Raw genomic sequence first — 23,127 nt, forward strand, 5'->3', positions numbered from 1 at the left:
GTTCAGTTGTTTAAACATTTGACAAACTATGGTGAGGGGGTAAGAAAACACACAAATCCAGCAGCTCCTGTATTTCAATACACCAGAAGCCAATATTATTGGCGAGTCGGGTAGTCCATCATCACAGTTCGAGGGCAGGCATCATTTCAGTAATTTCATCCCGTTGCATTCACATCCGTGCCTTGAATGAGATTGAATGTGATCTTTGCTCTCAAGTATGTTCCCAAGTTTTACACTTTCGTGCTTTGCATGAATGGGAATGGAACCGTGTGTGTTGAATGAGGCTCCTTGTGAGCACTGAACTTTGTCCGGTGGAGTTCCTTGTTGTGTTGCTGTAATTGTGTCATTTCTCGATGAGAAAGATTAGGCAACATTTAGTCACTTCTAGCCATGATGCTCAATTTATTTACGAATGTACCCTAGTTACTAGGGACCGTTTACGTTGGAGAACAAGATCTATTGTATGCCTGTGTATTTGGGGAAGTCAAATCTGAAATAATGATGAAATTGCGTGTATCCAAAGTTAAAACTCGTGATTTGTCGCCCTCTGGTGTGCAAAAGCTTACAGCACCTGGTATTCCCAGGCGGTCTCCCATCCAAGTACTGACCAGGCCCGAGCCTGCTTAGCTTCCGAGATCGGACGAGACCGGGCGTATTCAGGCTAGTTTGGCCGTAAGCCAGGGAGGCTGTCCCTGACGCTCTACTTAAAGGGAAGGCAATATCCGTTTCTGCCGCTCATACTTGCAGTTGAACTGTCTCTCTACTCTAAAGTCCGGGACACACCAGCGCGCCGTAGACAGTCCCTGCTAACACGAAACGTTGTGGCAACGTTGTGCGTTAGCTGGGGTGCCACACCAGACCGGAACTATATTTTACAAAACGAACACATTGTCTTGATAAAACAGCTGTAATTGAGTGCCTGACACGCCAGTCAAGCGCAATCTTGAGAAGGTGTGCATTTCAGTAAGGATTTCAATTGACATGCAGTATGAAACTGAAAGGAGGTTGCATCACTATGATGCATAACATTGCATGTATTGTATTTTCATGTGTGTGCATTCATCCTGTTGTCATTTTAATTTGAAAGCAGAAGAATCATTCAACAGGTTGCTGAGACAAATTTAACCAGTAAAACATATGAAGAGAAACAAACCTTGAATATAAGTTCAGTTGTTTAAACATTTGACAAACTATGGTGAGGGGGTAAGAAAACACACAAATCCAGCAGCTCCTGTATTTCAATACAACAGAACCCAATATTATTGGCGAGTCGGGTAGTCCATCATCACAGTTCGAGGGCAGGCATCATTTCAGTAATTTCATCCCGTTGCATTCTCATCCGTGCCTTGAATGAGATTGAATGTGATCTTTGCTCTCAAGTATGTTCCCAAGTTTTACACTTTCGTGCTTTGCATGAATGGGAATGGAACCGTGTGTGTTGAATGAGGCTCCTTGTGAGCACTGAACTTTGTCCGGTGGAGTTCCTTTTTGTGTTGCTGTAATTGTGTCATTTCTTGATGAGAAAGATTAGGCAACATTTAGTCCCTTCTAGCCATGATGCTCAATTTAGTAATGAATGTACCCTAGTTACTAGGGACCGTTTACGTTGGAGAACAAGATCTATTGTATGCCTGTGTATTTGGGGAAGTAAAATCTGAAATAATGATGAAATTGCGTGTATCCAAAGTTAAAACTTGTGATTTGTCGCCCTCTGGTGTGTAAAAGATGCAAAAGCTTACAGCACCTGGTATTCCCAGGCGGTCTCCCATCCAAGTACTGACCAGGCCCAAGCCTGCTTGGCTTCCGAGATCGGACGAGATCGGGCGTATTCAGGCTAGTATGGCCATAAGCCAGGTAGGCTGTCCCTGACGCTCTACTTAAAGGGAAGGCAATATCCGTTTCTGCCGCTCATACTTGCAGTTGAACTGTCTCTCTACTCTAAAGTCCGGGACACACCAGCGCGCCGTAGACAGTCCCTGCTAACACGAAACGTTGTGGAAACGTTGTGCGTTAGCTGGGGTGCCACACCAGACCGGAACTATATTTTACAAAACGAACACATTGTCTTGATAAAACAGCTGTAATTGAGTGCCTGACACGCCAGTCAAGCGCAATCTTGAGAAGGTGTGCATTTCAGTAAGGATTTCAATTGACATGCAGTATGAAACTGAAAGGAGGTTGCATCACTATGATGCATAACATTGCATGTATTGTATTTTCATGTGTGTGCATTCATCCTGTTGTCATTTTAATTTGAAAGCAGAAGAATCATTCAACAGGTTGCTGAGACAAATTTAACCAGTAAAACATATGAAGAGAAACAAACCTTGAATATAAGTTCAGTTGTTTAAACATTTGACAAACTATGGTGAGGGGGTAAGAAAACACACAAATCCAGCAGCTCCTGTATTTCAATACACCAGAACCCAATATTATTGGCGAGTCGGGTAGTCCATCATCACAGTTCGAGGGCAGGCATCATTTCAGTAATTTCATCCCGTTGCATTCTCATCCGTGCCTTGAATGAGATTGAATGTGATCTTTGCTCTCAAGTATGTTCCCAAGTTTTACACTTTCGTGCTTTGCATGAATGGGAATGGAACCGTGTGTGTTGAATGAGGCTCCTTGTGAGCACTGAACTTTGTCCGGTGGAGTTCCTTTTTGTGTTGCTGTAATTGTGTCATTTCTTGATGAGAAAGATTAGGCAACATTTAGTCCCTTCTAGCCATGATGCTCAATTTAGTAACGAATGTACCCTAGTTACTAGGGACCGTTTACGTTGGAGAACAAGATCTATTGTATGCCTGTGTATTTGGGGAAGTAAAATCTGAAATAATGATGAAATTGCGTGTATCCAAAGTTAAAACTTGTGATTTGTCGCCCTCTGGTGTGTAAAAGATGCAAAAGCTTACAGCACCTGGTATTCCCAGGCGGTCTCCCATCCAAGTACTGACCAGTCCCGAGCCTGCTTGGCTTCCGAGATCGGACGAGATCGGGCGTATTCAGGCTAGTATGGCCATAAGCCAGGGAGGCTGTTCCTGACGCTCTACTTAAAGGGAAGGCAATATCCGTTTCTGCCGTTCATACTTACAGTTGAACTGTCTCTCTACTCTAAAGCCCGGGACACACCAGCGCGCCGCAGACAGTCCCTGCTAACACGCCACGTTGTGGCAACGTTGTGCGTTAGCTGGGGTGCCACACCAGACCGGAACTATATTTTACAAAACGAACACATTGTCTTGATAAAACAGCTGTAATCGAGAGCCTGACACGCCAGTCAAGCGCAATCTTGAGAAGGTGTGCATTTCAGTAAGGATTTCAATTGACATGCAGTATGAAACTGAAAGGAGGTTGCATCACTATGATGCATAACATTGCATGTATTGTATTTTCAAGTGTGTGCATTCATCCTGTTGTCATTTTGTTTTGAAAGCAGAAGAATCATTCAACAGGTTTCTGAGACAAATGTAAACCAGTAAAACATATGAAGAGAAACAAACCTTGAATATAAGTTCAGTTGTTTAAACATTTGACAAACTATGGTGAGGGGGTAAGAAAACACACAAATCCAGCAGCTCCTGTATTTCAATACACCAGAACCCAATATTATTGGCGAGTCGGGTAGTCCATCATCACAGTTCGAGGGCAGGCATCATTTCAGTAATTTCATCCCGTTGCATTCACATCCGTGCCTTGAATGAGATTGAATGTGATCATTGCTCTCAAGTATGTTCCCAAGTTTTACACTTTCGTGCTTTGCATGAATGGGAATGGAACCGTGTGTGTTGAATGAGTCTCCTTGTGAGCACTGAACTTTGTGCGGTGGAGTTCCTTTTTGTGTTGCTGTAATTGTGTCATTTCTTGATGAGAAAGATTAGGCAACATTGAGTCACTTCTAGCCATGATGCTCAATTAATTTACGAATGTACCCTAGTTACTAGGGACCGTTTACGTTGGAGAACAAGATCTATTGTATGCCTGTGTATTTGGGGAAGTAAAATCTGAAATAATGATGAAATTGTGTGTATCCAAAGTTAAAACTCGTGATTTGTCGCCCTCTGGTGTGTAAAAGGTGCAAAAGCTTACAGCACCTGGTATTCCCAGGCGGTCTCCCATCCAAGTACTGACCAGGCCCGAGCCTGCCTGGCTTCCGAGATCGGTCGAGATCGGGCGTATTCAGGCTAGTATGGCCGTAAGCCAGGGAGGCTGTCCCTGACGCTCTACTTAAAGGGAAGGCAATATCCGTTTCTGCCGATCATACTTACAGTTGAACTGTCTCTCTACTCTAAAGCCCGGGACACACCAGCGCGCCGCAGACAGTCCCTGCTAACACGCCACGTTGTGGCAACGTTGTGGCAACGTTGTGCGTTAGCTGGGGTGCCACACCAGACCGGAACTATATTTTACAAAACGAACACATTGTCTTGATAAAACAGCTGTAATTGAGTGCCTGACACGCCAGTCAAGCGCAATCTTGAGAAGGTGTACATTTCAGTAAGGATTTCAATTGACATGCAGTATGAAACTGAAAGGAGGTTGCATCACTATGATGCATAACATTGCATGTATTGTATTTTCAAGTGTGTGCATTCATCCTGTTGTCATTTTGTTTTGAAAGCAGAAGAATCATTCAACAGGTTGCTGAGACAAATGTAAACCAGTAAAACATATGAAGAGAAACAAACCTTGAATATAAGTTCAGTTGTTTAAACATTTGACAAACTATGGTGAGGGGGTAAGAAAACACACAAATCCAGCAGCTCCTGTACTTCAATACACCAGAAGCCAATATTATTGGTGAGTCGGGTAGTCCATCATCACAGTTCGAGGGCAGGCATCATTTCAGTAATTTCATCCCGTTGCATTCACATCCGTGCCTTGAATGAGATTGAATGTGATCTTTGCTCTCAAGTATGTTCCCAAGTTTTACACTTTACTGCTTTGCATGAATGGGAATGGAACCGTGTGTGTTGAATGAGGCTCCTTGTGAGCACTGAACTTTGTCCGGTGGAGTTCCTTTTTGTGTTGCTGTAATTGTGTCATTTCTTGATGAGAAAGATTAGGCAACATTTAGTCACTTCTAGCCATGATGCTCAATTTATTTACGAATGTACCCTAGTTACTAGGGACCGTTTACGTTGGAGAACAAGATCTATTGTATGCCTGTGTATTTGGGGAAGTCAAATCTGAAATAATGATGAAATTGTGTGTATCAAAAGTTAAAACTCGTGATTTGTCGCCCTCTGGTGTGTAAAAGGTGCAAAAGCTTACAGCACCTGGTATTCCCAGGCGGTCTCCCATCCAAGTACCGACCAGGCCCGAGCCTGCTTGGCTTCTGAGATCGGACGAGATCGGGCGTATTCAGGCTAGTATGGCCGTAAGCCAGGGAAGCTGTCCCTGATGCTCTACTTAAAGGGAAGGCAATATCCGTTTCTGCCGTTCATACTTACAGTTGAACTGTCTCTCTACTCTAAAGCCCGGGACACAGCAGCGCGCCGCAGACAGTCCCTGCTAACACGCCATGTTGTGGCAACGTTGTGGGTTAGCTGGGGTGCCACACCAGACCGGAACTATATTTTACAAAACGAACACATTGTCTTGATAAAACAGCTGTAATTGAGTGCCTGACTTGCCAGTCAAGCGCAATCTTGAGATGGTGTGCATTTCAGTAAGGATTTCAATTGACATGCAGTATGAAACTGAAAGGAGGTTGCATCACTATGATGCATAACATTGCATGTATTGTATTTTCAAGTGTGTGCATTCATCCTGTTGTCATTTTGTTTTGAAAGCAGAAGAATCATTCAACAGGTTGCTGAGACAAATGTAAACCAGTAAAACATATGAAGAGAAACAAACCTTGAATATAAGTTCAGTTGTTTAAACATTTGACAAACTATGGTGAGGGGGTAAGAAAACACACAAATCCAGCAGCTCCTGTATTTCAATACACCGGAACCCAATATTATTGGCGAGTCGGGTAGTCCATCATCACAGTTCGAGGGCAGGCATTATTTCAGTAATTTCATCCCGTTGCATTCACATCCGTGCCTTGAATGAGACTGAATGTGATCTTTGCTCTCAAGTATGTTCCCAAGTTTTACACTTTCGTGCTTTGCATGAATGGGAATGGAACCGTGTGTGTTGAATGAGGCTCCTTGTGAGCACTGAACTTTGTCCGGTGGAGTTCCTTTTTGTGTTGCTGTAATTGTGTCATTTCTCGATGAGAAAGATTAGGCAACATTTAGTCACTTCTAGCCATGATGCTCAATTTATTTACGAATGTACCCTAGTTACTAGGGACCGTTTACGTTGGAGAACAAGATCTATTGTATGCCTGTGTATTTGGGGAAGTCAAATCTGAAATAATGATGAAATTGTGTGTATCAAAAGTTAAAACTCGTGATTTGTCGCCCTCTGGTGTGTAAAAGGTGCAAAAGCTTACAGCACCTGGTATTTCCAGGCGGTCTACCATCCAAGTACTGACCAGGCCCGAGCCTGCTTGGCTTCCGAGATCGGACGAGATCGGGCGTATTCAGGCTAGTATGGCTGTAAGCCAGGGAGGCTGTCCCTGACGCTCTACTTAAAGGGAAGGCAATATCCGTTTCTGCCGTTCATACTTACAGTTGAACTGTCTCTCTACTCTAAAGCCCGGGACACACCAGCGCGCCGCAGACAGTCCCTGCTAACACGCCACGTTGTGGCAACATTGTGGCAACGTTGTGCGTTAGCTGGGGTGCCACACCAGACCGGAACTATATATTACAAAACGAACACATTGTCTTGATAAAACAGCTGTAATTGAGTGCCTGACACGCCAGTCAAGCGCAATCTTGAGAAGGTGTGCATTTCAGTAAGGATTTCAATTGACATGCAGTATGAAACTGAAAGGAGGTTGCATCACTATGATGCATAACATTGCATGTATTGTATTTACAAGTGTGTGCATTCATCCTGTTGTCATTTTGTTTTGAAAGCAGAAGAATCATTCAACAGGTTGCTGAGACAAATGTAAACCAGTAAAACATATGAAGAGAAACAAACCTCGAATATAAGTTCAGTTGTTTAAACATTTGACAAACTATGGTGAGGGGGTAAGAAAACACACAAATCCAGCAGCTCCTGTATTTCAATACACCAGAACCCAATATTATTGGCGAGTCGGGTAGTCCATCATCACAGTTCGAGGGCAGGCATCATTTCAGTAATTTCATCCCGTTGCATTCACATCCGTGCCTTGAATAAGATTGAATGTGATCTTTGCTCTCAAGTATGTTCCCAAGTTTTACACTTTCGTGCTTTGCATGAATGGGAATGGAACCGTGTGTGTTGAATGAGGCTCCTTGTGAGCACTGAACTTTGTCCGGTGGAGTTCCTTTTTGTGTTGCTGTAATTGTGTCATTTCTCGATGAGAAAGATTAGGCAACATTTAGTCACTTCTAGCCATGATGCTCAATTTATTTACGAATGTACCCTAGTTACTAGGGACCGTTTACATTGGAGAACAAGATCTATTGTATGCCTGAGTATTTGGGGAAGTCAAATCTGAAATAATGATGAAATTGCGTGTATCCAAAGTTAAAACTCGTGATTTGTCGCCCTCTGGTGTGTAAAAGATGCAAAAGCTTACAGCACCTGGTATTCCCAGGCGGTCTCCCATCCAAGTACTGACCAGGCCCGAGCCTGCTTAGCTTCCGAGATCGGACGAGATCGGGCGTATTCAGGCTAGTATGGCCGTAAGCCAGAGAGGCTGTCCCTGACGCTCTACTTAAAGGGAAGGCAATATCCGTTTCTGCCGTTCATACTTACAGTTGAACTGTCTCTCTACTCTAAAGCCCGGGACACACCAGCGCGCCGCAGACAGTCCCTGCTAACACGCCACGTTGTGGCAGCGTTGTGGCAACGTTGTGCGTTAGCTGGGGTGCCACACCAGACCGGAACTATATATTACAAAACGAACACATTGTCTTGATAAAACAGCTGTAATTGAGTGCCTGACACGCCAGTCAAGCGCAATCTTGAGAAGGTGTGCATTTCAGTAAGGATTTCAATTGACATGCAGTATGAAACTGAAAGGAGGTTGCATCACTATGATGCATAACATTGCATGTATTGTATTTTCAAGTGTGTGCATTCATCCTGTTGTCATTTTGTTTTGAAAGCAGAAGAATCATTCAACAGGTTGCTGAGACAAATGTAAACCAGTAAAACATATGAAGAGAAACAAACCTTGAATATAAGTTCAGTTGTTTAAACATTTGACAAACTATGGTGAGGGGGTAAGAAAACACACAAATCCAGCAGCTCCTGTATTTCAATACACCAGAACCCAATATTATTGGCGAGTCGGGTAGTCCATCATCACAGTTCGAGGGCAGGCATCATTTCAGTAATTTCATCCCGTTGCATTCACATCCGTGCCTTGAATGAGATTGAATGTGATCTTTGCTCTCAAGTATGTTCCCAAGTTTTACACTTTCGTGCTTTGCATGAATGGGAATGGAACCGTGTGTTTTGAATGAGGCTCCTTGTGAGCACTGAACTTTGTCCGGTGGAGTTCCTTTTTGTGTTGCTGTAATTGTGTCATTTCTCGATGAGAAAGATTAGGCAACATTTAGTCACTTCTAGCCATGATGCTCAATTTATTTACGAATGTACCCTAGTTACTAGGGACCGTTTACGTTGGAGAACAAGATCTATTGTATGCCTGTGTATTTGGGGAAGTCAAATCTGAAATAATGATGAAATTGCGTGTATCCAAAGTTAAAACTCGTGATTTGTCGCCCTCTGGTGTGTAAAAGATGCAAAAGCTTACAGCACCTGGTATTCCCAGGCGGTCTCCCATCCAAGTACTGACCAGGCCCGAGCCTGCTTAGCTTCCGAGATCGGACGAGATCGGGCGTATTCAGGCTAGTATGGCAGTAAGCCAGGGAGGCTGTCCCTGACGCTCTACTTAAAGGGATGGCAATATCCGTTTCTGCCGCTCATACTTACAGTTGAACTGTCTCTCTACACTCATGCCGGGGACACACCAGCGCGCCGCAGACAGTCCCTGCTAACACGCCACGTTGTGGCAACGTTGTGCGTTAGCTGGGGTGCCACACCAGACCGGTACTATATTTTACAAAAAAAAACACATTGTCTTGATAAAACAGCTGTAATTGAGTGCCTGACACGCCAGTCAAGCGCAATCTTGAGAAGGTGTGCATTTCAGTAAGGATTTCAATTGACATGCAGTATGAAAATGAAAGGAGGTTGCATCACTATGATGCATAACATTGCATGTATTGTATTTTCAAGTGTGTGCATTCATCCTGTTGTCATTTTGTTTTGAAAGCAGAAGAATCATTCAACAGGTTGCTGAGACAAATGTAAACCAGTAAAACATATGAAGAGAAACAAACCTTGAATATAATTTCAGTTGTTTAAACATTTGACAAACTATGGTGAGGGGGTAAGAAATGACACAAATCCAGCAGCTCCTGTATTTCAATACACCAGAAGCCAATATTATTGGCGAGTCGGGTAGTCCATCATCACAGTTCGAGGGCAGGCATCATTTCAGTAATTTCATCCCGTTGCATTCACATCCGTGCCTTGAATGAGATTGAATGTGATCTTTGCTCTCAAGTATGTTCCCAAGTTTTACACTTTCGTGCTTTGCATGAATGGGAATGGAACCGTGTGTGTTGAATGAGGCTCCTTGTGAGCACTGAACTTTGTCCGGTGGAGTTCCTTTTTGTGTTGCTGTAATTGTGTCATTTCTTGATGAGAAAGATTAGGCAACATTTAGTCACTTCTAGCCATGATGCTCAATTTAGTTACGAATGTACCCTAGTTACTAGGGACCGTTTACGTTGGAGAACAAGATCTATTGTATGCCTGTGTATTTGGGGAAGTAAAATCTGAAATAACGATGAAATTGTGTGTATCCAAAGTTAAAACTCGTGATTTGTCGCCCTCTGGTGTGTAAAAGGTGCAAAAGCTTACAGCACCTGGTATTCCCAGGCGGTCTCCCATCCAAGTACTGACCAGGCCCGAGCCTGCTTGGCTTCCGAGATCGGACGAGATCGGGCGTATTCAGGCTAGTATGGCCGTAAGCCAGGTAGGCTGTCCACGACGCTCTACTTAAAGGGAAGGCAATATCCGTTTCTGCCGTTCATACTTACAGTTGAACTGTCTCTCTACTCTAAAGCCCAGGACACACCAGCGCGCCGCAGACAGTCCCTGCTAACACGCCACGTTGTGGCAACGTTGTGCGTTAGCTGGGGTGCCACACCAGACCGGAACTATATTTTACAAAACGAACACATTGTCTTGATAAAACAGCTGTAATTGAGTGCCTGACACGCCAGTCAAGCGCAATCTTGAGAAGGTGTGCATTTCAGTAAGGATTTCAATTGACATGCAGTATGAAACTGAAGGGAGGTTGCATCACTATGATGCATAACATTGCATGTATTGTATTTTCAAGTGTGTGCATTCATCCTGTTGTCATTTTGTTTTGAAAGCAGAAGAATCATTCAACAGGTTGCTGAGACAAATGTAAACCAGTAAAACATATGAAGAGAAACAAACCTTGAATATAAGTTCAGTTGTTTAAACATTTGACAAACTATGGTGAGGGGGTAAGAAAACACACAAATCCAGCAGCTCCTGTATTTCAATACACCAGAACCCAATATTATTGGCGAGTCGGGTAGTCCATCATCACAGTTCGAGGGCAGGCATCATTTCAGTAATTTCATCCCGTTGCATTCACATCCGTGCCTTGAATGAGATTGAATGTGATCTTTGCTCTCAAGTATGTTCCCAAGTTTTACACTTTCGTGCTTTGCATGAATGGGAATGGAACCGTGTGTGTTGAATGAGGCTCCTTGTGAGCACTGAACTTTGTCCGGTGGAGTTCCTTTTTGTGTTGCTGTAATTGTGTCATTTCTCGATGAGAAAGATTAGGCAACATTTAGTCACTTCTAGCCATGATGCTCAATTTATTTACGAATGTACCCTAGTTACTAGGGACCGTTTACGTTGGAGAACAAGATCTATTGTATGCCTGTGTATTTGGGGAAGTCAAATCTGAAATAATGATGAAATTGCGTGTATCCAAAGTTAAAACTCGTGATTTGTCGCCCTCTGGTGTGTAAAAGATGCAAAAGCTTACAGCACCTGGTATTCACAGGCGGTCTCCCATCCAAGTACTGACCAGGCCCGAGCCTGCTTAGCTTCCGAGATCGGACGAGATCGGGCGTATTCAGGCTAGTATGGCCGTAAGCCAGGGAGGCTGTCCCTGACGCTCTACTTAAAGGGAAGGCAATATCCGTTTCTGCCGCTCATACTTGCAGTTGAACTGTCTCTCTACTCTAAAGTCCGGGACACACCAGCGCGCCGCAGACAGTCCCTGCTAACACGAAACGTTGTGGCAACGTTGTGCGTTAGCTGGGGTGCCACACCAGACCGGAACTATATATTACAAAACGAACACATTGTCTTGATAAAACAGCTGTAATTGAGTGCCTGACACGCCAGTCAAGCGCAATCTTGAGAAGGTGTGCATTTCAGTAAGGATTTCAATTGACATGCAGTATGAAACTGAAAGGAGGTTGCATCACTATGATGCATAACATTGCATGTATTGTATTTTCAAGTGTGTGCATTCATCCTGTTGTCATTTTGTTTTGAAAGCAGAAGAATCATTCAACAGGTTGCTGAGACAAATGTAAACCAGTAAAACATATGAAGAGAAACAAACCTTGAATATAAGTTCAGTTGTTTAAACATTTGACAAACTATGGTGAGGGGGTAAGAAAACACACAAATCCAGAAGCTCCTGTATTTCAATACACCAGAACCCAATATTATTGGCGAGTCGGGTAGTCCGTCATCACTGTTCGAGGGCAGGCATCATTTCAGTAATTTCATCCCGTTTGCATTCACATCCGTGCCTTGAATGAGATTGAATGTGATCTTTGCTCTCAAGTATGTTCCCAAGTTTTACACTTTCGTGCTTTGCATGAATGGGAGTGGAACCGTGTGTGTTGAATGAGGCTCCTTGTGAGCACTGAACTTTGTCCGGTGGAGTTCCTTTTTGTGTTGCTGTAATTGTGTCATTTCTCGATGAGAAAGATTAGGCAACATTTAGTCACTTCTAGCCATGATGCTCAATTTATTTACGAATGTACCCTAGTTACTAGGGACCGTTTACGTTGGAGAACAAGATCTATTGTATGCCTGTGTATTTGGGGAAGTCAAATCTGAAATAATGATGAAATTGCGTGTATCCAAAGTTAAAACTCGTGATTTGTCGCCCTCTGGTGTGTAAAAGATGCAAAAGCTTACAGCACCTGGTATTCCCAGGCTGTCTCCCATCCAAGTACTGACCAGGCCCGAGCCTGCTTAGCTTCCGAGATCGGACGAGATCGGGCGTATTCAGGCTAGTATGGCCGTAAGCCATGGAGGCTGTCCCTGACGCTCTACTTAAAGGGAAGGCAATATCCATTTCTGCCGTTCATACTTACAGTTGAACTGTCTCTCTACTCTAAAGCCCGGGACACACCAGCGCGCCGCAGACAGTCCCTGCTAACATGCCACGTTGTGGCAACATTGTGGCAACGTTGTGCGTTAGCTGGGGTGCCACACCAGACCGGAACTATATATTACAAAACGAACACATTGTCTTGATAAAACAGCTGTAATTGAGTGCCTGACACGCCAGTCAAGCGCAATCTTGAGAAGGTGTGCATTTCAGTAAGGATTTCAATTGACATGCAGTATGAAACTGAAAGGAGGTTGCATCACTATGATGCATAACATTGCATGTATTGTATTTTCAAGTGTGTGCATTCATCCTGTTGTCATTTTGTTTTGAAAGCAGAAGAATCATTCAACAGGTTGCTGAGACAAATGTAAACCAGTAAAACATATGAAGAGAAACAAACCTTGAATATAAGTTCAGTTGTTTAAACATTTGACAAACTATGGTGAGGGGGTAAGAAAACACACAAATCCAGCAGCTCCTGTATTTCAATACACCAGAACCCAATATTATTGGCGAGTCGGGTAGTCCATCATCACAGTTCGAGGGCAGGCATCATTTCAGTAATTTCATCCCGTTGCATTCACATCCGTGCCTTGATTGAGATTGAATGTGATCTTTGCTCTCAAGTATGTTCCCAAGTTTTACACTTTCGTGCTTTGCATGAATGGGAATGGAACCGTGTGTGTTGAATGAGGCTCCTTGTGAGCACTGAACTTTGTCCGGTGGAGTTCCTTTTTGTGTTGCTGTAATTGTGTCATTTCTCGATGAGACAGATTAGGCAACATTTAGTCACTTCTAGCCATGATGCTCAATTTATTTACGAATGTACCCTAGTTACTAGGGACCGTTTACGTTGGAGAACAAGATCTATTGTATGCCTGTGTATTTGGGGAAGTCAAATCTGAAATAATGATGAAATTGCGTGTATCCAAAGTTAAAACTCGTGATTTGTCGCCCTCTGGTGTGTAAAAGATGCAAAAGCTTACAGCACCTGGTATTCCCAGGCGGTCTCCCATCCAAGTACTAACCAGGCCCGAGCCTGCTTAGCTTCCGAGATCGGGCGTATTCAGGCTAGTATGGCCGTAAGCCAGGGAGGCTGTCCCTGACCCTCTACTTAAAGGGAAGGCAATATCCGTTTCTGCCACTCATACTTGCAGTTGAACTGTCTCTCTACTCTAAAGTCCGGGACACACCAGCGCGCCGCAGACAGTCCCTGCTAACACGAAACGTTGTGGCAACGTTGTGCGTTAGCTGGGGTGCCACACCAGACCGGAACTATATATTACAAAACGAACACATTGTCTTGATAAAACAGCTGTAATTGAGTGCCTGACACGCCAGTCAAGCGCAATCTTGAGAAGGTGTGCATTTCAGTAAGGATTTCAATTGACATGCAGTATGAAACTGAAAGGAGGTTGCATCACTATGATGCATAACATTGCATGTATTGTATTTTCAAGTGTGTGCATTCATCCTGTTGTCATTTTGTTTTGAAAGCAGAAGAATCATTCAACAGGTTGCTGAGACAAATGTAAACCAGTAAAACATATGAAGAGAAACAAACCTTGAATATAAGTTCAGTTGTTTAAACATTTGACAAACTATGGTGAGGGGGTAAGAAAACACACAAATCCAGCAGCTCCTGTATTTCAATACACCAGAACCCAATATTATTGGCGAGTCGGGTAGTCCATCATCACAGTTCGAGGGCAGGCATCATTTCAGTAATTTCATCCCGTTGCATTCACATCCGTGCCTTGAATGAGATTGAATGTGATCTTTGCTCTCAAGTATGTTCCCAAGTTTTACACTTTCGTGCTTTGCATGAATGGGAATGGAACCGTGTGTGTTGAATGAGGCTCCTTGTGAGCACTGAACTTTGTCCGGTGGAGTTCCTTTTTGTGTTGCTGTAATTGTGTCATTTCTCGATGAGAAAGATTAGGCAACATTTAGTCACTTCTAGCCATGATGCTCAATTTATTTACGAATGTACCCTAGTTACTAGGGACCGTTTACGTTGGAGAACAAGATCTATTGTATGCCTGTGTATTTGGGGAAGTCAAATCTGAAATAATGATGAAATTGCGTGTATCCAAAGTTAAAACTCGTGATTTGTCGCCCTCTGGTGTGTAAAAGATGCAAAAGTTTACAGCACCTGGTATTCCCAGGCGGTCTCCCATCCAAGTACTGACCAGGGCTGAGCCTGCTTAGCTTCCGAGATCGGACGAGATCGGGCGTATTCAGGTTAGTATGGCCGTAAGCCAGGGAGGCTGTCCCTGACGCTCTACTTAAAGGGAAGGCAATATCCGTTTCTGCCGCTCATACTTGCAGTTGAACTGTCTCTCTACTCTAAAGTCCGGGACACACCAGCGCGCCGCAGACAGTCCCTGCTAACACGAAACGTTGTGGCAACGTTGTGCGTTAGCTGGGGTGCCACACCAGACCGGAACTATATATTACAAAACGAACACATTGTCTTGATAAAACAGCTGTAATTGAGTGCCTGACACGCCAGTCAAGCGCAATCTTGAGAAGGTGTGCATTTCAGTAAGGATTTCAATTGACATGCAGTATGAAACTGAAAGGAGGTTGCATCACTATGATGCATAACATTGCATGTATTGTATTTTCAAGTGTGTGCATTCATCCTGTTGTCATTTTGTTTTGAAAGCAGAAGAATCATTCAACAGGTTGCTGAGACAAATGTAAACCAGTAAAACATATGAAGAGAAACAAACCTTGAATATAAGTTCAGTTGTTTAAACATTTGACAAACTATGGTGAGGGGGTAAGAAAACACACAAATCCAGCAGCTCCTGTATTTCAATACACCAGAACCCAATATTATTGGCGAGTCGGGTAGTCCATCATCACAGTTCGAGGGCAGGCATCATTTCAGTAATTTCATCCCGTTGCATTCACATCCGTGCCTTGAATGAGATTGAATGTGATCTTTGCTCTCAAGTATGTTCCCAAGTTTTACACTTTCGTGCTTTGCATGAATGGGAATGGAACCGTGTGTGTTGAATGAGGCTCCTTGTGAGCACTGAACTTTGTCCGGTGGAGTTCCTTTTTGTGTTGCTGTAATTGTGTCATTTCTCGATGAGAAAGATTAGGCAACATTTAGTCACTTCTAGCCATGATGCTCAATTTATTTACGAATGTACCCTAGTTACTAGGGACCGTTTACGTTGGAGAACAAGATCTATTGTATGCCTGTGTATTTGGGGAAGTCAAATCTGAAATAATGATGAAATTGCGTGTATCCAAAGTTAAAACTCGTGATTTGTCGCCCTCTGGTGTGTAAAAGATGCAAAAGCTTACAGCACCTGGTATTCCCAGGCGGTCTCCCATCCAAGTACTGACCAGGCCCGAGCCTGCTTAGCAGCCGAGATCGGACGAGATCGGGCGTATTCAGGCTAGTATGGCCGTAAGCCAGGGAGGCTGTCCCTGACGCTCTACTTAAAGGGAAGGCAATATCCGTTTCTGCCGTTCATACTTACAGTTGAACTGTCTCTCTACTCTAATGCCCGGGACACACCAGCGCGCCGCAGACAGTCCCTGCTAACACGTCACGTTGTGGCAACATTGTGGCAACGTTGTGCGTTAGCTGGGGTGCCACACCAGACCGGAACTATGTATTACAAAACGAACACATTGTCTTGATAAAACAGCTGTAATTGAGTGCCTGACACGCCAGTCAAGCGCAATCTTGAGAAGGTGTGCATTTCAGTAAGGATTTCAATTGACATGCAGTATGAAACTGAAAGGAGGTTGCATCACTATGATGCATAACATTGCATGTATTGTATTTTCAAGTGTGTGCATTCATCCTGTTGTCATTTTGTTTTGAAAGCAGAAGAATCATTCAACAGGTTGCTGAGACAAATGTAAACCAGTAAAACATATGAAGAGAAACAAACCTTGAATATAAGTTCAGTTGTTTAAACATTTGACAAACTATGGTGAGGGGGTAAGAAAACACACAAATCCAGCAGCTCCTGTATTTCAATACACCAGAACCCAATATTATTGGCGAGTCGGGTAGTCCATCATCACAGTTCGAGGGCAGGCATCATTTCAGTAATTTCATCCCGTTGCATTCACATCCGTGCCTTGAATGAGATTGAATGTGATCTTTGCTCTCAAGTATGTTCCCAAGTTTTACACTTTCGTGCTTTGCATGAATGGGAATGGAACCGTGTGTGTTGAATGAGGCTCCTTGTGAGCACTGAACTTTGTCCGGTGGAGTTCCTTTTTGTGTTGCTGTAATTGTGTCATTTCTCGATGAGAAAGATTAGGCAACATTTAGTCACTTCTAGCCATGATGCTCAATTTATTTACGAATGTACCCTAGTTACTAGGGACCGTTTACGTTGGAGAACAAGATCTATTGTATGCCTGTGTATTTGGGGAAGTCAAATCTGAAATAATGATGAAATTGCGTGTATCCAAAGTTAAAACTCGTGATTTGTCGCCCTCTGGTGTGTAAAAGATGCAAAAGCTTACAGCACCTGGTATTCCCAGGCGGTCTCCCATCCAAGTACTGACCAGGCCCGAGCCTGCTTAGCTTCCGAGATCGGACGAGATCGGGCGAATTCAGGCTAGTATGGCCGTAAGCCAGGGAGGCTGTCCCTGACCCTCTCCTTAAAGGGAAGGCAATATCCGTTTCTGCCGCTCATACTTGCATTTGAACTGTCTCTCTACTCTAAAGTCCGGGACACACCAGCGCGCCGCAGACAGTCCCTGCTAACACGAAACGTTGTGGCAACGTTGTGCGTTAGCTGGGGTGCCACACCAGACCGGAACTATATATTACAAAACGAACACATTGTCTTGATAAAACAGCTGTAATTGAGTGCCTGACACGCCAGTCAAGCGCAATCTTGAGAAGGTGTGCATTTCAGTAAGGATTTCTATTGACATGCAGTATGAAACTGAAAGGAGGTTGCATCACTATGATGCATAACATTGCATGTATTGTATTTTCAAGTGTGTGCATTCATCCTGTTGTCATTTTGTTTTGAAAGCAGAAGAATCATTCAACAGGTTGCTGAGACAAATGTAAACCAGTAAAACATATGAAGAGAAACAAACCTTGAATATAAGTTCAGTTGTTTAAACATTTGACAAACTATGGTGAGGGGGTAAGAAAACACACAAATCCAGCAGCTCCTGTATTTCAATACACCAGAACCCAATATTATTGGCGAGTCGGGTAGTCCATCATCACAGTTCGAGGGCAGGCATCATTTCAGTAATTTCATCCCGTTGCATTCACATCCGTGCCTTGAATGAGATTGAATGTGATCTTTGCTCTCAAGTATGTTCCCAAGTTTTACACTTTCGTGCTTTGCATGAATGGGAATGGAACCGTGTGTGTTGAATGAGGCTCCTTGTGAGCACTGAACTTTGTCCGGTGGAGTTCCTTTTTGTGTTGCTGTAATTGTGTCATTTCTCGATGAGAAAGATTAGGCAACATTTAGTCACTTCTAGCCATGATGCTCAATTTATTTACGAATGTACCCTAGTTACTAGGGACCGTTTACGTTGGAGAACAAGATCTATTGTATGCCTGTGTATTTGGGGAAGTCAAATCTGAAATAATGATGACATTGCGTGTATCCAAAGTTAAAACTCGTGATTTGTCGCCCTCTGGTGTGTAAAAGATGCAAAAGCTTACAGCACCTGGTATTCCCAGGCGGTCTCCCATGCAAGTACTGACCAGGCCCGAGCCTGCTTAGCTTCCGAGATCGGACGAGATCGGGCGTATTCAGGCTAGTATGGCCGTAAGCCAGGGAGGCTGTCCCTGACGCTCTACTTAAAGGGATGGTAATATCCGTTTCTGCCGTTCATACTTACAGTTGAACTGTCTCTCTACTCTAAAGCCCGGGACACACCAGCGCGCCGCAGACAGTCCCTGCTAATATGCCACGTTGTGGCAACGTTGTGCGTTAGCTAGGGTGCCACACCAGACCGGAACTATATTTTACAAAACGAACACATTTGTCTTGATAAAACAGCTGTAATTGAGTGCCTGACACGCCAGTCAAGCGCAATCTTGAGAAGGTGTGCATTTCAGTAAGGATTTCAATTGACATGCAGTATGAAACTGAAAGGAGGTTGCATCACTATGATGCATAACATTGCATGTATTGTATTTTCAAGTGTGTGCATTCATCCTGTTGTCATTTTGTTTTGAAAGCAGAAGAATCATTCAACAGGTTGCTGAGACAAATGTAAACCAGTAAAACATATGAAGAGAAACAAACCTTGAATATAAGTTCAGTTGTTTAAACATTTGACAAACTATGGTGAGGGGGTAAGAAAACAAACAAATCCAGCAGCTCCTGTGTTTCAATACACCAGAACCCAATATTATTGGCGTGTCGGGTAGTCCATCATCACAGTTCGAGGGCAGGCATCATTTCAGTAATTTCATCCCGTTGCATTCACATCCGTGCCGTGAATGAGATTGAATGTGATCTTTGCTCTCAAGTATGTTCCCAAGTTTTACACTTTCGTGCTTTGCATGAATGGGAATGGAACCGTGTGTGTTGAATGAGGCTCCTTGTGAGCACTGAACTTTGTCCGGTGGAGTTCCTTTTTGTGTTGCTGTAATTGTGTCATTTCTCGATGAGAAAGATTAGGCAACATTTAGTCACTTCTAGCCATGATGCTCAATTTATTTACGAATGTACCCTAGTTACTAGGGACCGTTTACGTTGGAGAACAAGATCTATTGTATGCCTGTGTATTTGGGGAAGTAAAATCTGAAATAATGATGAAATTGTGTGTATCCAAAGTTAAAACTCGTGATTTGTCGCCCTCTGATGTGTAAAAGGTGCAAAAGCTTACAGCACCTGGTATTCCCAGGCAGTCTCCCATCCAAGTACTGACCAGGCCCAAGCCTGCTTGGCTTCCGAGATCGGACGAGATCGGGCGTATTCAGGCTAGTATGGCCGTAAGCCAGGGAGGCTGTCCCTGACGCTCTACTTAAAGGGAAGGCAATATCCGTTTCTGCCGGTCATACTTGCAGTTGAACTGTATCTCTACTCTAAAGCCCGGGACACACCAGCGCGCCGCAGCCAGTCCCTGCTAACACGCCACGTTGTGGCAACATTGTGGCAACGTTGTGCGTTAGCTGGGGTGCCACACCAGACCGGAACTATATATTACAAAACGAACACATTGTCTTGATAAAACAGCTGTAATTGAGTGCCTGACACGCCAGTCAAGCGCAATCTTGAGAAGGTGTGCATTTCAGTAAGGATTTCAATTGACATGCAGTATGAAACTGAAAGGAGGTTGCATCACTATGATGCATAACATTGCATGTATTGTATTTTCAAGTGTGTGCATTCATCCTGTTGTCATTTTGTTTTGAAAGCAGAAGAATCATTCAACAGGTTGCTGAGACAAATGTAAACCAGTAAAACATATGAAGAGAAACAAACCTTGAATATAAGTTCAGTTGTTTAAACATTTGACAAACTATGGTGAGGGGGTAAGAAAACACACAAATCCAGCAGCTCCTGTATTTCAATACACCAGAACCCAATATTATTGGCGAGTCGGGTAGTCCATCATCACAGTTCGAGGGCAGGCATCATTTCAGTAATTTCATCCCGTTGCATTCACATCCGTGCCTTGAATGAGATTGAATGTGATCTTTGCTCTCAAGTATGTTCCCAAGTTTTACACTTTCGTGCTTTGCATGAATGGGAATGGAACCGTGTGTGTTGAATGAGGCTCCTTGTGAGCACTGAACTTTGTCCGGTGGAGTTCCTTTTTGTGTTGCTGTAATTGTGTCATTTCTCGATGAGAAAGATTAGGCAACATTTAGTCACTTCTAGCCATGATGCTCAATTTATTTACGAATGTACCCTAGTTACTAGGGACCGTTTACGTTGGAGAACAAGATCTATTGTATGCCTGTGTATTTGGGGAAGTCAAATCTGAAATAATGATGAAATTGCGTGTATCCAAAGTTAAAACTCGTGATTTGTCGCGCTCTGGTGTGTAAAAGATGCAAAAGCTTACAGCACCTGGTATTCCCAGGCGGTCTCCCATCCAAGTACTGACCAGGCCCGAGCCTGCTTAGCTTCCGAGATCGGACGAGATCGGGCGTATTCAGGCTAGTATGGCCGTAAGCCAGGGAGGCTGTCCCTGACGCTCTACTTAAAGGGAAGGCAATATCCGTTTCTGCCGCTCATACTTGCAGTTGAACTGTCTCTCTACTCTAAAGTCCGGGACACACCAGCGCGCCGCAGACAGTCCCTGCTAACACGAAACGTTGTGGCAACGTTGTGCGTTAGCTGGGGTGCCACACCAGACCGGAACTATATATTACAAAACGAACACATTGTCTTGATAAAACAGCTGCAATTGAGTGCCTGACACGCCAGTCAAGCGCAATCTTGAGAAGGTGTGCATTTCAGTAAGGATTTCAATTGACATGCAGTATGAAACTGAAAGGAGGTTGCATCACTATGATGCATAACATTGCATGTATTGTATTTTCAAGTGTGTGCATTCATCCTGTTGTCATTTTGTTTTGAAAGCAGAAGAATCATTCAACAGGTTGCTGAGACAAATGTAAACCAGTAAAACATATGAAGAGAAACAAACCTTGAATATAAGTTCAGTTGTTTAAACATTTGACAAACTATGGTGAGGGGGTAAGAAAACACACAAATCCAGCAGCTCCTGTATTTCAATACACCAGAACCCAATATTATTGGCGAGTCGGGTAGTCCATCATCACAGTTCGAGGGCAGGCATCATTTCAGTAATTTCATCCCGTTGCATTCACATCCGTGCCTTGAATGAGATTGAATGTGATCTTTGCTCTCAAGTATGTTCCCAAGTTTTACACTTTCGTGCTTTGCATGAATGGGAATGGAACCGTGTGTGTTGAATGAGGCTCCTTGTGAGCACTGAACTTTGTCCGGTGGAGTTCCTTTTTGTGTTGCTGTAATTGTGTCATTTCTCGATGAGAAAGATTAGGCAACATTTAGTCACTTCTAGCCATGATGCTCAATTTATTTACGAATGTACCCTAGTTACTAGGGACCGTTTACGTTGGAGAACAAGATCTATTGTATGCCTGTGTATTTGGGGAAGTCAAATCTGAAATAATGATGAAATTGCGTGTATCCAAAGTTAAAACTCGTGATTTGTCGCCCTCTGGTGTGTAAAAGATGCAAAAGCTTACAGCACCTGGTATTCCCAGGCGGTCTCCCATCCAAGTACTGACCAGGCCCGAGCCTGCTTAGCAGCCGAGATCGGACGAGATCGGGCGTATTCAGGCTAGTATGGCCGTAAGCCAGGGAGGCTGTCCCTGACGCTCTACTTAAAGGGAAGGCAATATCCGTTTCTGCCGTTCATACTTACAGTTGAACTGTCTCTCTACTCTAATGCCCGGGACACACCAGCGCGCCGCAGACAGTCCCTGCTAACACGTCACGTTGTGGCAACATTGTGGCAACGTTGTGCGTTAGCTGGGGTGCCACACCAGACCGGAACTATGTATTACAAAACGAACACATTGTCTTGATAAAACAGCTGTAATTGAGTGCCTGACACGCCAGTCAAGCGCAATCTTGAGAAGGTGTGCATTTCAGTAAGGATTTCAATTGACATGCAGTATGAAACTGAAAGGAGGTTGCATCACTATGATGCATAACATTGCATGTATTGTATTTTCAAGTGTGTGCATTCATCCTGTTGTCATTTTGTTTTGAAAGCAGAAGAATCATTCAACAGGTTGCTGAGACAAATGTAAACCAGTAAAACATATGAAGAGAAACAAACCTTGAATATAAGTTCAGTTGTTTAAACATTTGACAAACTATGGTGAGGGGGTAAGAAAACACACAAATCCAGCAGCTCCTGTATTTCAATACACCAGAACCCAATATTATTGGCGAGTCGGGTAGTCCATCATCACAGTTCGAGGGCAGGCATCATTTCAGTAATTTCATCCCGTTGCATTCACATCCGTGCCTTGAATGAGATTGAATGTGATCTTTGCTCTCAAGTATGTTCCCAAGTTTTACACTTTCGTGCTTTGCATGAATGGGAATGGAACCGTGTGTGTTGAATGAGGCTCCTTGTGAGCACTGAACTTTGTCCGGTGGAGTTCCTTTTTGTGTTGCTGTAATTGTGTCATTTCTCGATGAGAAAGATTAGGCAACATTTAGTCACTTCTAGCCATGATGCTCAATTTATTTACGAATGTACCCTAGTTACTAGGGACCGTTTACGTTGGAGAACAAGATCTATTGTATACCTGTGTATTTGGGGAAGTCAAATCTGAAATAATGATGAAATTGCGTGTATCCAAAGTTAAAACTCGTGATTTGTCGCCCTCTGGTGTGTAAAAGATGCAAAAGCTTACAGCACCTGGTATTCCCAGACGGTCTCCCATCCAAGTACTGACCAGGCCCGAGCCTGCTTAGCTTCCGAGATCGGACGAGATCGGGCGTATTCAGGCTAGTATGGCCGTAAGCCAGGGAGGCTGTCCCTGACCCTCTACTTAAAGGGAAGGCAATATCCGTTTCTGCCGCTCATACTTGCATTTGAAC

General features: G+C 43.6%; 19 non-coding genes and 1 pseudogene across 19 annotated transcripts; all 20 read right to left on the reverse strand.

Moving 5' to 3' along the window:
* Window positions 1-559: 559 nt before the first annotated feature.
* Window positions 560-678, reverse strand: LOC136756934 (5S ribosomal RNA). Its single transcript, XR_010818985.1, has one exon. It is a non-coding gene; the product is annotated as a 5S ribosomal RNA (ribosomal RNA).
* Window positions 679-1,732: 1,054 nt separating this feature from the next.
* On the reverse strand, window positions 1,733-1,851 carry LOC136756350 (5S ribosomal RNA). Its single transcript, XR_010818440.1, has one exon. It is a non-coding gene; the product is annotated as a 5S ribosomal RNA (ribosomal RNA).
* A 1,054-nt stretch (window positions 1,852-2,905) lies between these two features.
* On the reverse strand, window positions 2,906-3,024 carry LOC136757351 (5S ribosomal RNA). The gene has a single exon (XR_010819383.1). It is a non-coding gene; the product is annotated as a 5S ribosomal RNA (ribosomal RNA).
* Window positions 3,025-4,079: 1,055 nt separating this feature from the next.
* LOC136757415 (5S ribosomal RNA) lies at window positions 4,080-4,198 on the reverse strand. Its single transcript, XR_010819442.1, has one exon. It is a non-coding gene; the product is annotated as a 5S ribosomal RNA (ribosomal RNA).
* Window positions 4,199-5,264: 1,066 nt separating this feature from the next.
* On the reverse strand, window positions 5,265-5,383 carry LOC136757330 (5S ribosomal RNA). Its single transcript, XR_010819364.1, has one exon. It is a non-coding gene; the product is annotated as a 5S ribosomal RNA (ribosomal RNA).
* A 1,055-nt stretch (window positions 5,384-6,438) lies between these two features.
* LOC136757339 (5S ribosomal RNA) lies at window positions 6,439-6,557 on the reverse strand. The gene has a single exon (XR_010819372.1). It is a non-coding gene; the product is annotated as a 5S ribosomal RNA (ribosomal RNA).
* A 1,066-nt stretch (window positions 6,558-7,623) lies between these two features.
* On the reverse strand, window positions 7,624-7,742 carry LOC136757932 (5S ribosomal RNA). The gene has a single exon (XR_010819744.1). It is a non-coding gene; the product is annotated as a 5S ribosomal RNA (ribosomal RNA).
* A 1,066-nt stretch (window positions 7,743-8,808) lies between these two features.
* LOC136756491 (5S ribosomal RNA) lies at window positions 8,809-8,927 on the reverse strand. Its single transcript, XR_010818571.1, has one exon. It is a non-coding gene; the product is annotated as a 5S ribosomal RNA (ribosomal RNA).
* A 1,056-nt stretch (window positions 8,928-9,983) lies between these two features.
* LOC136756166 (5S ribosomal RNA) lies at window positions 9,984-10,102 on the reverse strand. Its single transcript, XR_010818267.1, has one exon. It is a non-coding gene; the product is annotated as a 5S ribosomal RNA (ribosomal RNA).
* A 1,055-nt stretch (window positions 10,103-11,157) lies between these two features.
* On the reverse strand, window positions 11,158-11,276 carry LOC136756114 (5S ribosomal RNA). Its single transcript, XR_010818217.1, has one exon. It is a non-coding gene; the product is annotated as a 5S ribosomal RNA (ribosomal RNA).
* Window positions 11,277-12,332: 1,056 nt separating this feature from the next.
* LOC136757087 (5S ribosomal RNA) lies at window positions 12,333-12,451 on the reverse strand. The gene has a single exon (XR_010819132.1). It is a non-coding gene; the product is annotated as a 5S ribosomal RNA (ribosomal RNA).
* A 1,066-nt stretch (window positions 12,452-13,517) lies between these two features.
* On the reverse strand, window positions 13,518-13,626 carry LOC136757513 (uncharacterized; annotated as a pseudogene).
* A 1,055-nt stretch (window positions 13,627-14,681) lies between these two features.
* LOC136757422 (5S ribosomal RNA) lies at window positions 14,682-14,800 on the reverse strand. The gene has a single exon (XR_010819449.1). It is a non-coding gene; the product is annotated as a 5S ribosomal RNA (ribosomal RNA).
* A 1,055-nt stretch (window positions 14,801-15,855) lies between these two features.
* LOC136756828 (5S ribosomal RNA) lies at window positions 15,856-15,974 on the reverse strand. The gene has a single exon (XR_010818885.1). It is a non-coding gene; the product is annotated as a 5S ribosomal RNA (ribosomal RNA).
* A 1,066-nt stretch (window positions 15,975-17,040) lies between these two features.
* On the reverse strand, window positions 17,041-17,159 carry LOC136756054 (5S ribosomal RNA). Its single transcript, XR_010818158.1, has one exon. It is a non-coding gene; the product is annotated as a 5S ribosomal RNA (ribosomal RNA).
* A 1,055-nt stretch (window positions 17,160-18,214) lies between these two features.
* On the reverse strand, window positions 18,215-18,333 carry LOC136756279 (5S ribosomal RNA). The gene has a single exon (XR_010818374.1). It is a non-coding gene; the product is annotated as a 5S ribosomal RNA (ribosomal RNA).
* Window positions 18,334-19,389: 1,056 nt separating this feature from the next.
* LOC136756703 (5S ribosomal RNA) lies at window positions 19,390-19,508 on the reverse strand. The gene has a single exon (XR_010818768.1). It is a non-coding gene; the product is annotated as a 5S ribosomal RNA (ribosomal RNA).
* Window positions 19,509-20,574: 1,066 nt separating this feature from the next.
* Window positions 20,575-20,693, reverse strand: LOC136757933 (5S ribosomal RNA). The gene has a single exon (XR_010819745.1). It is a non-coding gene; the product is annotated as a 5S ribosomal RNA (ribosomal RNA).
* A 1,055-nt stretch (window positions 20,694-21,748) lies between these two features.
* Window positions 21,749-21,867, reverse strand: LOC136756829 (5S ribosomal RNA). Its single transcript, XR_010818886.1, has one exon. It is a non-coding gene; the product is annotated as a 5S ribosomal RNA (ribosomal RNA).
* Window positions 21,868-22,933: 1,066 nt separating this feature from the next.
* Window positions 22,934-23,052, reverse strand: LOC136755939 (5S ribosomal RNA). The gene has a single exon (XR_010818046.1). It is a non-coding gene; the product is annotated as a 5S ribosomal RNA (ribosomal RNA).
* Window positions 23,053-23,127: the final 75 nt, after the last annotated feature.

Source organism: Amia ocellicauda, chromosome 8 (assembly GCF_036373705.1).
Source record: "Amia ocellicauda isolate fAmiCal2 chromosome 8, fAmiCal2.hap1, whole genome shotgun sequence".
In the NCBI taxonomy this organism is placed as follows: Eukaryota; Metazoa; Chordata; class Actinopteri; order Amiiformes; family Amiidae; genus Amia; species Amia ocellicauda.